Source organism: Equus asinus, chromosome 4 (assembly GCF_041296235.1).
Source record: "Equus asinus isolate D_3611 breed Donkey chromosome 4, EquAss-T2T_v2, whole genome shotgun sequence".
NCBI lineage: Eukaryota > Metazoa > Chordata > Mammalia > Perissodactyla > Equidae > Equus > Equus asinus.
Window position 1 is genome coordinate 24,638,686 of NC_091793.1, and position 13,833 is coordinate 24,652,518.

Here is a 13,833-nt window from a genome sequence, read left to right on the forward strand (position 1 = left end):
GGCAATATCAGGTCACAGATTCCACCTGCCACCACCGTGGGGGAGCAGGAGCTGTGTTTTGTGACCCTGCCCCATCTGCTGGAAATCGTGCGGGTAGGGCTGTTCTGTGTTTGCCTGGGCTGGCCACAGCTGCTATGCATGTTGATCTCATGTGGGCGGGGCCTCTGCACTGGGAGGGTGGGTCGGGCACCATATATGAAGCCTCTGTGCTCAGCAGTGAACGAACTGAGTTGTGGCACTCTAGGTGGGAGGAGCAGCTATGTGGGGGCTGAACCACCACTCAGTGGATCCTACAGGTTGCTGTGCTCCACAGGCAGGGGCACTTTCTGAGTTGCAGGACACCTTCTTGCCTATGCTGTGCTGGGAGCGAGTGACCCCCTCATGGGGGCTGAGATGTCACTCAGTGGATCCTGCGGGCTGCTGTGCTCCACAGGTAAAAGTGCCTTCTGAGTGGGCGGGATGCATTCTAGCCATCACTGTGCTCAGCAGTCAAGCACCTTTGCAGGGACTAAGCCACTGCCACTCAGTGTAGAGCGTTATTACCAGCAGGCTGCTACAGCACAGTGGGGACACTTGTGGGCTGGGCTGCAACTCTGAAAGCGTTTGTGCAGGCCGAGGTCTCCCTGCCTCCTCTTACAGTCACACCAGCTGCTGTGTGAGGATCTGGGACCTGACTCACTGCTGCTGGGGTGGGGGAGAGGTGTTCTCACTAGTTCCACTGCTCCCTGGGGATCCAGTCCCCTCACCTTGAGGTCTACAGCTGCATGTATCTCTCAGACATCCTGTTGTGCTATGAAGGAATCCTCTGCTGGTTAATGAATGTCCATTTAGTTGTAACTTAAAGGAGAGAGACTAAGGGAACAACTTACTCTGCCATGACACTGACATCATTCTGATGTCCCCGGGTTTTAATTTCAGATACTCTGTATTTCAGTTCTAAAATTTTCTTTTGCTTCCTTTTTGTATTTTCTGTTCCTCTGCTGAGATTCCTTCCTCTTCATACCAGGGCATTTTTCCTTACCTCATCAAGCATAGTTATAATAACTGCCTTTAAGTTTTCCTTTGTACATTACGACATCTGCATCATTTTAGCATTGGCCTCTGTTGATGGTCTTTCCTTTTGAGGATGGGTTACATTTTCCTTGCTCTTTCTTTGTCAAGTAATTTTTTATTGTATCCTGGACATTATCAATTTACATTGAAGAGACTATGGATTCTTTTATGTTCCTCCAATGATGGTCTTTTTTTCTTTTCATTAGCAGGCAATGAACTTGGTTAAACCTAAATTGCAAATGTCTTTTGTCTGTGATGAGCGGCAGCTAACATCTCATTTCAGACTGCTTTTAGTCTGCCTAATGCATGTAGCGGTCAGGATCAGCCAGACACTGGAGTAGAGATTATGCACAGAATTTGGAGTTTTCTTTCTGTGGCTTTTCTCCTTTAACAATTTGATTGGTGGTGTTAGAGACATCCTCATCTGTAATTCTGCCTACTTGCTTGTTTTTCCAAATAATTGCAAATCTTGCACCCAGACTATGGTTGTGAAAACAAAAGTGAAAAATTTCTATCTTCATTTTCTTGTTGTGATCTTCTTGGGATGTGAGAGGCCTTGGGTGAAACACTCAAAGAGGCCTCATCAAGGGATTTAAAAATATATATAAAAAGTAAGAGAGATCACATCTGGTGCTATGTCACAGCATCTCCCCTCTACATGCCAACATGATATTTAAAGAGAAAGAAGATGAGGCAGGGGTCTTGTCAATGAACTTTGCTCCCTGGTAAGGTGATTGTTGGGAAAATAAAAAGGTTTTAGTTTCCTGTTGAAGTTTTTAAAACTACCACAGTGGAGATAAGTCTAGAAGGATGATGACCAAATGTTACACTTATCATATTTTTTGAAAATAGTTTTTGAATAGTGATCAGGTAATATTTTATTTTACTTTTCTTCCAAGAGACACCTTGGCTCTTCTGGATTAGTAATTATGGAAGAGACTGATGATTGTCCCCAAAGTTTCATTCCTCCCTTCTTTGTTTTTTTGTTTGTTTTTTTTTTTTTTACTTTTTTCTTATTGTAGTAAACTATACATAAGATAAAGTTGACTGTCTTAACCATTTTTATCCTCCTTGTTTTTGATCATAGAAACGATTGAGTTTTAGCTGGGTACATGGCTCCCCAGCCTCCCTTGGAGCTCCCTGTGGCCTCATTACTACATTCTGGCTAATTGGAGGTGAGGGGAATGATATGTGCAACTTCTAGGTAATGTCCTTAAAGGGGACATTCTTGTGCTCCACGTCCTCCTTTGTCCTTCTTTTGGGCTGGAATGTCGGGATGAGAGCCAGCTTCCACGTGGAAGAAAACAACTCCCTGGGGACGGCAGAGAAACATCAGACTGGACTTCTGGTCAACTTTTGGAAGCAAAGCCAACTACCTCCCAAACTGGCCAGCAGCTTGGACTTTAACATCTGAAATAAATGTCTTCTGTGTTGTTTGAGTCAATATATTAGTGATTTGTGACTCTTTGTTACAGCAGCTCAGCATCAATATCCTAACTAATCCAGATGACTATCTCTAGGCTTCATCTCCTTCCCTTGGCTTCAAGTCTCCTCATTCTTCCTGCACTCTGCCTCTCTGTCCAGCCCCTTTGGGTTGACCATTGCTTGGATGGTCTTTGGCTTTGACATTGACTTCTCCCAGGATCCTGCCCCTGAGTGGCCACCCCTCCAGGTGATCCCTACACTGTGGCCCATGAATGAGTAACAACTTCAGGTTTCCAAACTCAGTTCCAAATAATCCCAGTCTGCTCTTTTATCAGAAGACCTAAAGGACTGCTGCCCCCATCCCTCTGCCTACCTGGTAACACTCACACCTCACAGGTGTAATAGATGGAAAGAAATGAGAATGAAGGGGTCATAGGACCAGGTCAAATGTGGAGGAGGATTGGGACTGACTGCTCATAGGTGTGAGTTTATCTTTGAGGTTGATAGAAATGTTCTGGAATCAGGTAGTGGTGATGCTTGAACAACATAATGAATATACTAAAACCACCTTAAAATGGTGAATTTCATGTTATGTGATGTATATCTCAATTTTTTAAAATGTTATTTTAAAAATAAGAAGCTGAAAGCAAGAATGGGAAAGAGGTTCAGAGAGTGTATTCTGAAAAGGGGCTGGGGGGGGGGGGCCCAGATGGAGGAAGGACAGAGCAGAGGGGAGGCAGCCACACCCAGGTGTCTTCCTGCAGAAAGCAAAGTGACATGTAACAGGCGTCATGCCTGGAGCTGCTGGTTCCTGGAGGGGAACAACATTCGGGGGCTCTGGAGGGCATCTTGGCACAGTCAGGAGGGGCCTCCAAACTCCTCTCTCGTTAGGAGTCTAGGATTACTCAGCCCAAAAAGGAAAACACTATTGATATACGCAGCTACCTGGATGCATCTCAAGGGCATTATGCTGAGTGAATTTTTAAAAAGGCAGTCTTAAAGTGTTACATACTGCATGATTTCAATTATAAAATATTCTCAAAATGCCAAAATTATAGAGATGGAGCCCAGATAAGTGGATACCACAGGTTAGGGAGGTCATGGGAAGGTATGACCCTAAAGGGTTAGCATGAGGGTGTTCCTCTGCGGTGACACGACAGTCTGTATGCTGATTTTCAGGATAGTTCTATGAATCTGTACATGTGATAAAATATTTTAGGACTGTCATAAAGACATAAAAATGAGTGTGTGCAAAAAACTGGTAAAATATGAGTAAGATCTGTAATGTAGTTAGTTGTGTCAATGTCAATTTCCTGGTTTTTTTAAATTTATTTTTGTATTGTGATAACATTGGTTTATAACATTATATAAATTTTGGGTGTCCTCATTATATTTTGATTTCTGCGTAGATTTTGTCATGTTCACACCCAAAGACTAATTACAGTCCATCACCACACACATGTGCCTAATCACCCTCCTCCCTCCGCTCTTCCCCTCTGGTAACCATCAATCCAATCTCTGTCTCTATGTGATTGTTTGTTGTTGTTTTTATCTTCTACTTATGAGTGAGATCATATGGTATGTGACTTTCTCCCTCTGACTTCTTTCACTTAGCATAATACCCTCAAGGTCCATCCATGTTGTCACAAATGGCTGGATTTCATCATTTCTTATGGCTGAGTAGTATTCCATTGTGTGTATATACCACATCTTCTTTATCCATTTGTCTGTTGATGGGCACCTAGGTTCCTTCCAAGTCTTGGCTATTGTGAATAATGCTGCAATGAACATAGAGGTGCATGTATCTTTACACAGTCATATTATGATGTTCTTTGGATAAATACCCAGCAGTGGAATAGCTGGATCATATGGTAGATCTATTCTTAATATTTTGAGGAATCTCCATACTGTTTTCCATAGTGACTGCACCAATTTGCACTCCCACCAGCAGTGGATGAGGGTTCCCTTCTCTCCACATCCTCTCCAACACTTATTGTTTCCTATCTTGTTAATTATAGCCGTTCTGACGGGAGTGAGGTGGTCCCTCACTGTAGTTTTGATTTGCATTTCCCTGATAGTTAATGATGTTGAACGTCTTTTCATATGTCTGTTAGCTATCTGTATATCTTCTTTGAAGAAATGTCTGTTCAGATGTTTTGCCCATTTTTTAATTGGGTTGTTAGTTTTTTTGTTGTTGAGATGTATGAGTTTTTTGTATATTTCGGATATTAACCCCTTATCAGATACATGGTGTGCAAATATCTTCTCCCAGTTGTTGGGTGTCTTTTTGTTTTGTTGATGGTTTCCTTTGCTGCACAGAAGCTTTTCAGTTTGAAGTAGTCCCATTTGTTTATTTTTTCCATTGTTTCCCTTGCCCTGTCAGACATAGTATTTGAAAATATGCTGCTAAGACCGATGTCAAAGAACGTACTGCCTATATTTTCTTCTAGAAGTTTCATGGTTTCAGGTCTTACATTAAAATCTTTGATCCATTTTGAGTTAACTTTTGTGTATGGTGTAAGATAATGATCTACTTTCATTTTTTGCATGTAGCTGTCCAGTTTTCCCAACATCATTTATTGAAGAGACATTCCTTTCTCCATTGTATCTTCTTGGCTCCTGTGCCGAAAATTAGCTGTCCACAGATATGTGGATTTCTTTTTGGGCTCTCGACTCTGTTCCATTGATCTAAGTGTCTCTTTTTTGTGCCAGTACCATGCTGTTTTGGTTACTATAGCTTTGTAGTATATTTTGAAATCACAGAGCTTGATACCTCCAGCTTTTGTCTTTTTTCTCAGGATCCTTTTGGCTATTTGGGGTCTTTTGTTGTTTCATGTACATTTTAGGATTCTTTGTTCTATTTCTGTGAAAAATGTTGTTGGAACTTTGATAGGGATTGCGTTGAATCTGTAGATTGCTTTAGGAGGTATGGACATTTTAACAATGTTAATTCTTCCAATCCAAGAGCATAGAATATCTTTCCATTTCTTTGTATCTTCTTCAGTTTCTTTCAACAATGTTTCATAGTTTTCAGTGTAGAGGTCTTTCACCTCTTGGTTAAATTTATTCCTAGGTATTTTATTCTTTTTGTTGCAATTGTAAATGGGGTTGTATTATTAACTTCTCTTTCTGCTACTTCGTTGTTAGTGTATTGAAACACAATTGATTTTTGTATGTTGATTTTGTATCCTGCAACTTTACCATATTCATTTATTATTTCTAAAAGTTTTTTAGTAGATTCTTGATGGTTTTCTGTGTATAAAATCATGTCACTTGCAAATAGTGACAGTTTCACTTCATCCTTTCCAATTTGGATCCCTTTTATTTATTTTTCTTGATTACTCTGGCTAAGACTTCCAATACGATGTTAAATAAGAGTGGGGAAGGGGCCTCCTGGTCTTGTTCCTATTCTTAGAGGGATGGCTTTCAGTTTTCTCCATTGAGAATGATGTTAGCTGTGGGTTTGTCATATATGGCCTTTATTATGTTGAGGTACTTTCCTTCTGTACCCATTTTATTCAGAATTTTTATCATAAATGGATGCTGTATCCTGTCAAATGTTTTCTCTGCATCTATTGAGATGATCATGTAATTTTTCTGCTTCATTTTTTTAGTGTTGTGTATCATGTTTATTGATTTGCAGATGTTGAACCATTCCTGCATCCCTGGAATAAAGTCCACTTGATCATGGTGTATGATCTTTTTAATGTATTGTTGTATTTGATTTGCTAGTATTTTGTTGAGGATTTTTGCATTGATGTTCATCAGTGTTATTGGCCTGTAATTTTCTTTTTTGTGTGATGTCCTTGTCTGGTTTTGGTATCAGGGTAATGTTGGCTTCATAGAGTGAGTTGGGAAGCTTCCCCTCCTCTTCAATTTTTTGGAAGAGTTTGAGAAGGCTAGGTACTAAGTGTTCTTTGAATGTTTGGTAGAATTCACCATGGAAGCCGTCTGGTACTGAACTTTTATTTTTGGGAGGTTTTTCATTACTGTTTCAATCTCTTTACTGGTGATTGGTGTATTCAAATTCTCTATTTCTTCTTGATTCATTTTTGGAAGTTTGTATGATCCAAGAATTTATCCATTTCTTCTAGATTGTCCAATTTGTTGGCATATAGTTTTTCATAGTATTCTCTTGTAATCTTTTGTATTTCTGAGGTGTTCATTGTAATTTCTCCTCTTTCATTTCTGATATTCTTTATTTGAGCCTTCTCTCTTTTCTTCTTGGTGAGTCTAGCTAAAGGTTTGTCAATTTTATTTATCTTTTCAAAGAACAAGCTCTTGGTTTTGTTGATTGTTTCTATTTTTTTTTTAGTCTCTATTTCATTTATTTCTGCTCTGATTTTTATTATTTTCTTCCTTCTAATGATTTTAGGCTTGCTTTGTTCTTCTTTTTCTAGTTACTTTTGGTGCACTGTTAGATTGTTTATTTGAGATTTTTCTTGTTTGTTGAGGCAGGCATGTATTGCTATAAACTTCCCTCTTAGAACCACTTTTGTTGAATCCCATAAATTTGGCATGTCATATTTTCATTTTCTTTTGTCTCCAGGTATTTTTTTATTTCTCCTTTGATTTCTTCATTGACCCAATCACTGTTCAGTGACATCTTGTTTAATCTCCACACACTTGTGGCCTTTCTGATTTTCTCCCTATAGCTGATTTCTAGTTTCATACCACTGTGGGCAGAAAAGATGCTTGGTATTATTTCAATCTTCTCAAATTTATTGAGACTTGTTTTGTGGCCTACTATGTGATCAATCCTAGGGAATGTTTCACGTGCATTTGAAAAGAATGTGTGTTCTGCTGTTTTTTGATGGAATGTGCTGTACACATCTACTAAGTCCATCTGGTCTAATGTGTCATTTAAGGCCAATGTTTCCTTATTGATCTTTTGTTTGGATGATCTATCCATTGATGTAAGTGGAGTTTTAAAGTCCCCTACTATTATTGTATTACTGTCTATTTCTCCTTTTTTGTCTGTTAATAATTGCTTTATATATTTAGGTGCTCCTATGTTGGATGCATAGATATTTCCATGTTATATCCTCTTGTCGGATTGTTCCCTCTCATTGTGTAGTGCCCTTCTTTTGTCTGACCTGTTTTGCCTGATAGACTTTTCTCTGTTTTGTCTAACTATTGCTACCCCAACTTTCTTTTCATTGCCATTTGCATGGAGTATCTTTTTCCATCCCTTCACTTTCAGTTTGTGAGTGTCTTTAGGTCTTAAGTGTGTCTCTTGTATGTGGCATATATATGTGTCTTGGTTTTTTATACAATCGGCCAATGCCTTTTGATTGGAACATTTAGTCCATTGACATTTAAAGTAGCTATTGATAAGTACATATGTACTGCCATTTTGTTACTTTTTTCTGGGTGTTTTAGTAGTTCCTCTCTTCTCTTACTCTCTTCACTTGTGTTTTGATGGCTTTCTTTAGTATTATGTTTGGATTCCTTTCTCTTAACTTTTTGTTTATTTATTATAGGCTTCTGGTTTGTGATCACCATGAGGTTAATATCTAATAACCTACATATATAGCAATCTATATTAAGGTGATGGTCTCTTTAGTTTGACCTCTTTCTAAAAGTTCTACTCTTTTACTCCCCTCCTCCTACATTTTATGTTTTTGACATCATATCTAGCCTCTTTTTGTGTGTGTTACTGTTACCCTCTTATCTGTTACCCTCTTATCACAGAAATAGGTAGTTTTAGTATTTTTGTCTTTTGACCTTCATATTATCTTCATAAGTGGTTGATCTGCTACCTTTACTGTATTTTTGCCATTACTAGTGACTTTATTGCTTTTTTTTTGAAAATTTTCTTAATCCTATTTATGGTCTTTTCTTTCCCACTTAAATAAGTCCCTTTAACATTTCTTGTAAGACTGTTTTCCTGGTGATAAACTTTAATTTTTGCTTTTCTGGAAACCTCTTTATCTCTACTTCCATTCTGAATGATAACCTTGCTGGGTAGAGCATTCCACCTACCTATATTCTAGAGTGTTCTTCCTTTCAGCACTTTATAATGCCACTCCCTTCTAGCCTGTAAGGTTTCTGCTGAGAAGTCAGCTGATAGCCTTATGGGATTTCCTTTGTATGTTTCCTTTCCTTCCTTGTTGCCTTTCTCTTGTAACTTTTAGAATTGTCTCTTTATCTTTAATTCTTGACATTTTAATTATAATATGTCTTGGTGTGGGCCCCTTTGAGTTTATCTTGCTTGGTGTTCTCTGTGATTCCTGTACCTGGATGTCTGTTTCCTTCCTCAGGTTAGGAAAGTTTTTGGCTATTGTTTCTTCAAATAGATTCTCTGTCACTTTGTTTCTTTTTTCTCCTTGTGGGACACCTATAATACGAATGTTAGTGTGCTTTATGTTGTCCCAGAGGTCTCTTTGACTGTTCTCATTCTTTAAAAATTTTTTTTCTTTTATCTGTTCAGCTTGGGTGATTTCCTCTAGTCTTTCCTCCAGCTCACTGATCTCTTATTCTGTATCATCTACTCTGCTATTGAGTCCCTCTAGTGAATTTTTCATTTCCAGTATTGTATTCTTTCTGCATTTCTTATCGGCTCTTTTTTATATTTTCCAATTCTTTGTTGAAGTTCTCACTGAGTTCATCCACTCTTCTCTCAAGATTAGTGAGCATCTTTATGACTTTTTGTTTGAACTCTTTGTCAGGTAGATTATTTATTTCTGTTTCTTTTTTTTTTTTTTAAGATTTTATTTTTTCCTTTTTTCTCCGCAAAGCTCCCTGGTACACAGTTGTGTATTTTTAGTTGTGGGTCCTTCTAGTTGTGGCATGTGGGACGCTGCCTCAGCATGGTTTGATGAGCAGTGCCATGTCCGTGCCCAGGATTCAAACCAACGAAACACTGGACCACCTGCAGCGGAGCGCGCGAACTTAACCACTTGGCCACGGGGCCAGCCCCTATTTCTGTTTCATTTAGTTCTTTTTCTAGAGTTTTTCCTATTCCCTTTACTTGGCGTGTATTCCTTTGCCTCCTCATTTTGCCTCTTTCTCTGTGCTTATGTCTATGTATTAAGTAGGTCAACCACATCTCTCAATCTTGGAGAGATGGCCTTATGTAATAGAAGATTTATGAGGCCCAACAGTGTGCTTCCCTCTTGTCACCAGTTCCTAATGTTGAAGGAGTTCCCCCTGTGTTGGCTGCATGTATCCTTCTATTGTGGCAGGGTTATTTTTGCTGGAGTTGCCCAGGGAGTCTAGGCTGTACACCTGGCCAGTTGGTTGTAATGCTCAGCTAGGTGTGGCTGCTATGGACCCTTCAGTCACTTTATCAAGTCTGGGGACCCCAGGACAGCTGGCTGTAATGTCTAATAGCACATTTCTGTTGTAGTTTTCCTGTTAAGTGAGTAGGCCCCAGCATGGTGGTTTGCTAGGCTCAGGGGCTTACAGTTGCTGTAGACCTCTGGCCTGGAAGGCTCTTGTCAGCTCTCTCAGGATTGCAGCTGAGTAGGGCTGGCCCCGGGCATGGGCACACCCAATTCTTTGAGGCTTTGAAAGGTGGGGCTGATCCCCTATGTGGCTGTTTGAGAAGTACAAGTCTTCTGCAGCTGATAAGCCCCAGATTCCCCCAGCTTGTGGAAGAGCGGGAGGCCTGGAGGAAGCAGAATTTCATCTGCAGCGCTCTGTGATGGAAGCATCTCAAGGCAGCTTTTCAGACCCCCTGGAGGAGGGAAGCTGTTTCAGGAGCGTGTTGACACATGGCACTGGTAGCAGGCAGTCATCATGGGTTCAGCCAGATTGGCTCCCTAAGCCACCAGGGACTCAGGTCGCCGGCTCACCTCATAGTCCAGGTGAGACTTGAGCAGCCAACTCTAGTGGTATTTGAAGTTTTGTGACCCACCTCAAGCCAAGACAGAGAATTTAGGGAAGAAAATTAGATATTTAGAATACATGAGGGTTTTAACGATTTCTCTCCCTCTGGGGAAATGGCATGATGCAGAAAACAAAACAAAACAAAAATCAGAGAGGCCAGCCCCGCTTCCCCACACTGGGGGCCAAGTCATTTCACCTCATCTGAACACTAGTTTCTGATTTGTGAAGCAGGGACCATGAGTGTTTTCATCACCGGGCTGTTGTAACCTATATGATTATGTGGGTGAAAATGCCTTGCAAAATATGAAGGGCTCAGGTGCTGTTTTTTCACAAAGATTGGGGTTTTTTTGTTTAATTTAATTTTTCCTTTTTCTCTCCAAAGCCTCCTGGTACATAGTTGTATATTTTTAGCTGTGGGTCCTTCTAGTTGTGGCATGTGGGACACCTCCTCAGCATGGCCTGATGAGCGGTACCATGTCTGCGCCCAGGATCTGAACTGGCGAAACCCTGGGCTGCTGAAGCGGAGGGCATGAACTTAACCACTCGGCCATGGGGCTGGCCCAAGATTGGGCTTTTTAGAATGTATTTTTAAAGTTTGTATTGTGATAAAATATAAGTAATGTAAAATTTACCATTTTTAAGCCTACAGTCAGTGGGGTTGAATACATTTATAATGTTGCGCAGCCCTCACCACCATCCATCTCTGTAGCTCTTTTCATCTTGCAAAACTGAAACTCTGCACCCAGTAAGCTGACTCCCCATCCTCCTCCCCCAGACTCTGGCGCCACCGGGCTACTCTCTGCCTCTATGATTCCAACTACTCCTGGTGCCTCATAGAAGTGGATCCTACAGTATTGGTCTTTTTGTACTGGCTTATTTCACTGAGCATAATGTCTTCAAGGTTCATCCACATTGTAACATGTGTCAGGATTTCCATCCTTTTTGAGGCTGAAGAATATTCCCTTATGTGTATACTCCACGTTTTTCTTATCCATTCATCCATAGATGGATGCTTGGGTTGCTTCTACCTTTTGGCTATTGGGAATAATGCTGCTGTGAACACAGGTGAACAAACATCTCTTTGAGACCCTATTTACAATTCTTTTGAGTATATACCCCGAGGTGGAATTGTTGGATCATATGTTAATTCTATACTTAATTTTTTGGGAACTGTCACACTGTTTTCCATAGTGGCTAGATGCTGTTATTTTTAAGGCCATACTTTAGCACAACAGTGACACCATACAAGAATCTCCTTGGTGTCCTGACGGTGAGGGGGTTAAAGGTTGGTGGTGCCCCTGGCACATGCCCCAGAGACGTCTGCTGGTGTGGCTCTCACAGCCCCCTCTTCACCGCAACCTGCCACTCCTCACCCCTCCTGTTTCGGGATCTGCTGAACTTGAGGCCGCTCCCTCTCTGGGCTGGAGCTTGTTTGCAACACCCTTAGTATTTAGTAGAGTGCCTTTCAACTTAAAATCATTAATCTACATCAATTACTTAACTACCTGTTTTAAATTGGAATCCAAGCTGTGTTAACTCCGAGAATGTGTCCAATTCTCTTAAACGTTATATCTACAGCTTTCCCCCACTATCCGAAAGTAGAGCGCTCCTATGAGGTCTTTCATAAGCAGAAATGGCTCAAACAGGAGTATCCCCCACCTTCAAAAATTTCGCATTATGCCACTTCCCTGGATTTTTGCTTTTAACAAAAAAAGCAGTTACCATACTAATCTACATCTTTCATAAAAGCGAACTTTTCTGAAGGCGAGGAATACCTGTACATTTAAAATGAAAACGTTTGTCTTGATATAAAAGTATTAAGATTACAGGTTTGACTTTCTCATCTTTATACTTAGTTCTAAGCCTTCCTGAGGTTGTTACTCACTCAGGGCCCAATTTTACCACCTGAAAGGACAATAGGATTGTCCACTGGATGATGCTGGCAGACTGGCAATGAGTGGTCGACACCAGTGGCTCCCCGTCCACATCCCATGAGGTCCCCAGGTGCTGTCTGCATGGAGTGCAATTGCCCTGTGCTCGCAGTCCTAGGATGTCTGTCTCCACTAGCCACTGTGACGACTTCAGAAGTCCCCATTGTCACATGCTCAGCTTCAAGCTCCCTTCCCCCTCCCACTGTCCCTATACAAAGGGAAGACAACAAGGAGTTGGGGTCCCTAATCTGGAACACACAGCTTACAATGTCCAGCTTGTCTGAGCCATGCACACCTCCCCATGGGATGGAGAGAGACTGGGTGGGTCAGGGGTGGGGTGAGGGTGGTGGCCCTGTACCTCTGGCTGCTGACTCTTCCAGCTTCACCAGGTGATGCTGGTGGCATTTGCCAGACACCTTCCTAAGCAATTTCTGGGTTACTTTCCCACTGATTGGGTATTGCCTTCAGAGTGGGCTGAAATTGCTTATTGACCAAGGATTTTGGCCAAGACCCTGACTCTGGAGCTGCAGTCATACTGGGTGACCCTTCTTGTGATATTGGGGTCACTATTTTACAGTCACTAGGTCTTTAGAATCTCCAAAAGGGGTGCCAGCTCATGTCCCTGGAGACAAAAGCCACCTTATTTTCACCCCAATTTGAGCCTGCAGCCCCCATCCTGTCTCTTCCACCATAAGAGTGTGCTCAATGAGTCCACAAATGTCCATCTGGGGTCCGTTCTGCATTCTCAACAGAGGGTCCTTACGATAACAGGGCCACAGCTCGTGTGCGGGCTTGAGTTCTGCATCTCCCAGTGGTTGTGTTGGGCTGTCAAGCAGTCATGAGAGTGAAAGGGAGAAGAATCAAGAAGGGAAGTTACAGAAATAACAACACGAAACAAATTTAAACAAGCAGAAGTGGACAAAAAAATACCTTTCAATAATTGTCAAAGGTCAAAGTTTGAGTCTTGGCTCCTCCCCTGAGTCTCTGGGTTTAATCCACAGCCTCTCCCCTCACCTCGGCTTCCTCATGTGCACAATCAGGCCACATTCCTGGCCCACTTTATGGGGTGATTATCAGAACACACTGCAGTGTGTGTCCTGATACCCAGCACTCTTCTGTCCTCCCTCAAAGGCTGGCGGGGACGTGGCCATGATGCCCCATGGACATTTGCCCAGGAAGAAGCAGGCCCCAATGGGAGGGTCAGGGTGGCCTCTGTGGTCCAGGCCCCCTCCCAGCCCCTTCTGCCTGGGCCAAAGCAGGAAAGTCCAACAGCAATCCAGCCGCATGACTTACAGTGGGGGACCTTTCCCTCAGTTTCTTTATCTGTAAAGTAGAGTTGATAACTCCTAGAGCTGAGGTGAGAATTAAATAGGAAAGACTGGAAGGTGCCAGCACAGTGCTGGCTCACACTCCGCCCTCCGTCCATGGGGGCTGCTCTGCACAGGAACCGAGCAGGAACAGGACTCGCTTTCTGTTTTCAGACTTTCTGAGTGGCCATGACACTGGCCTTCCTACAAAAGTCTTCCATTCGGAGAGAAAATGATCTGTCACCAAGCAGAAATCGGCGGGGGCAGAAATCAGCAGCGTTCTC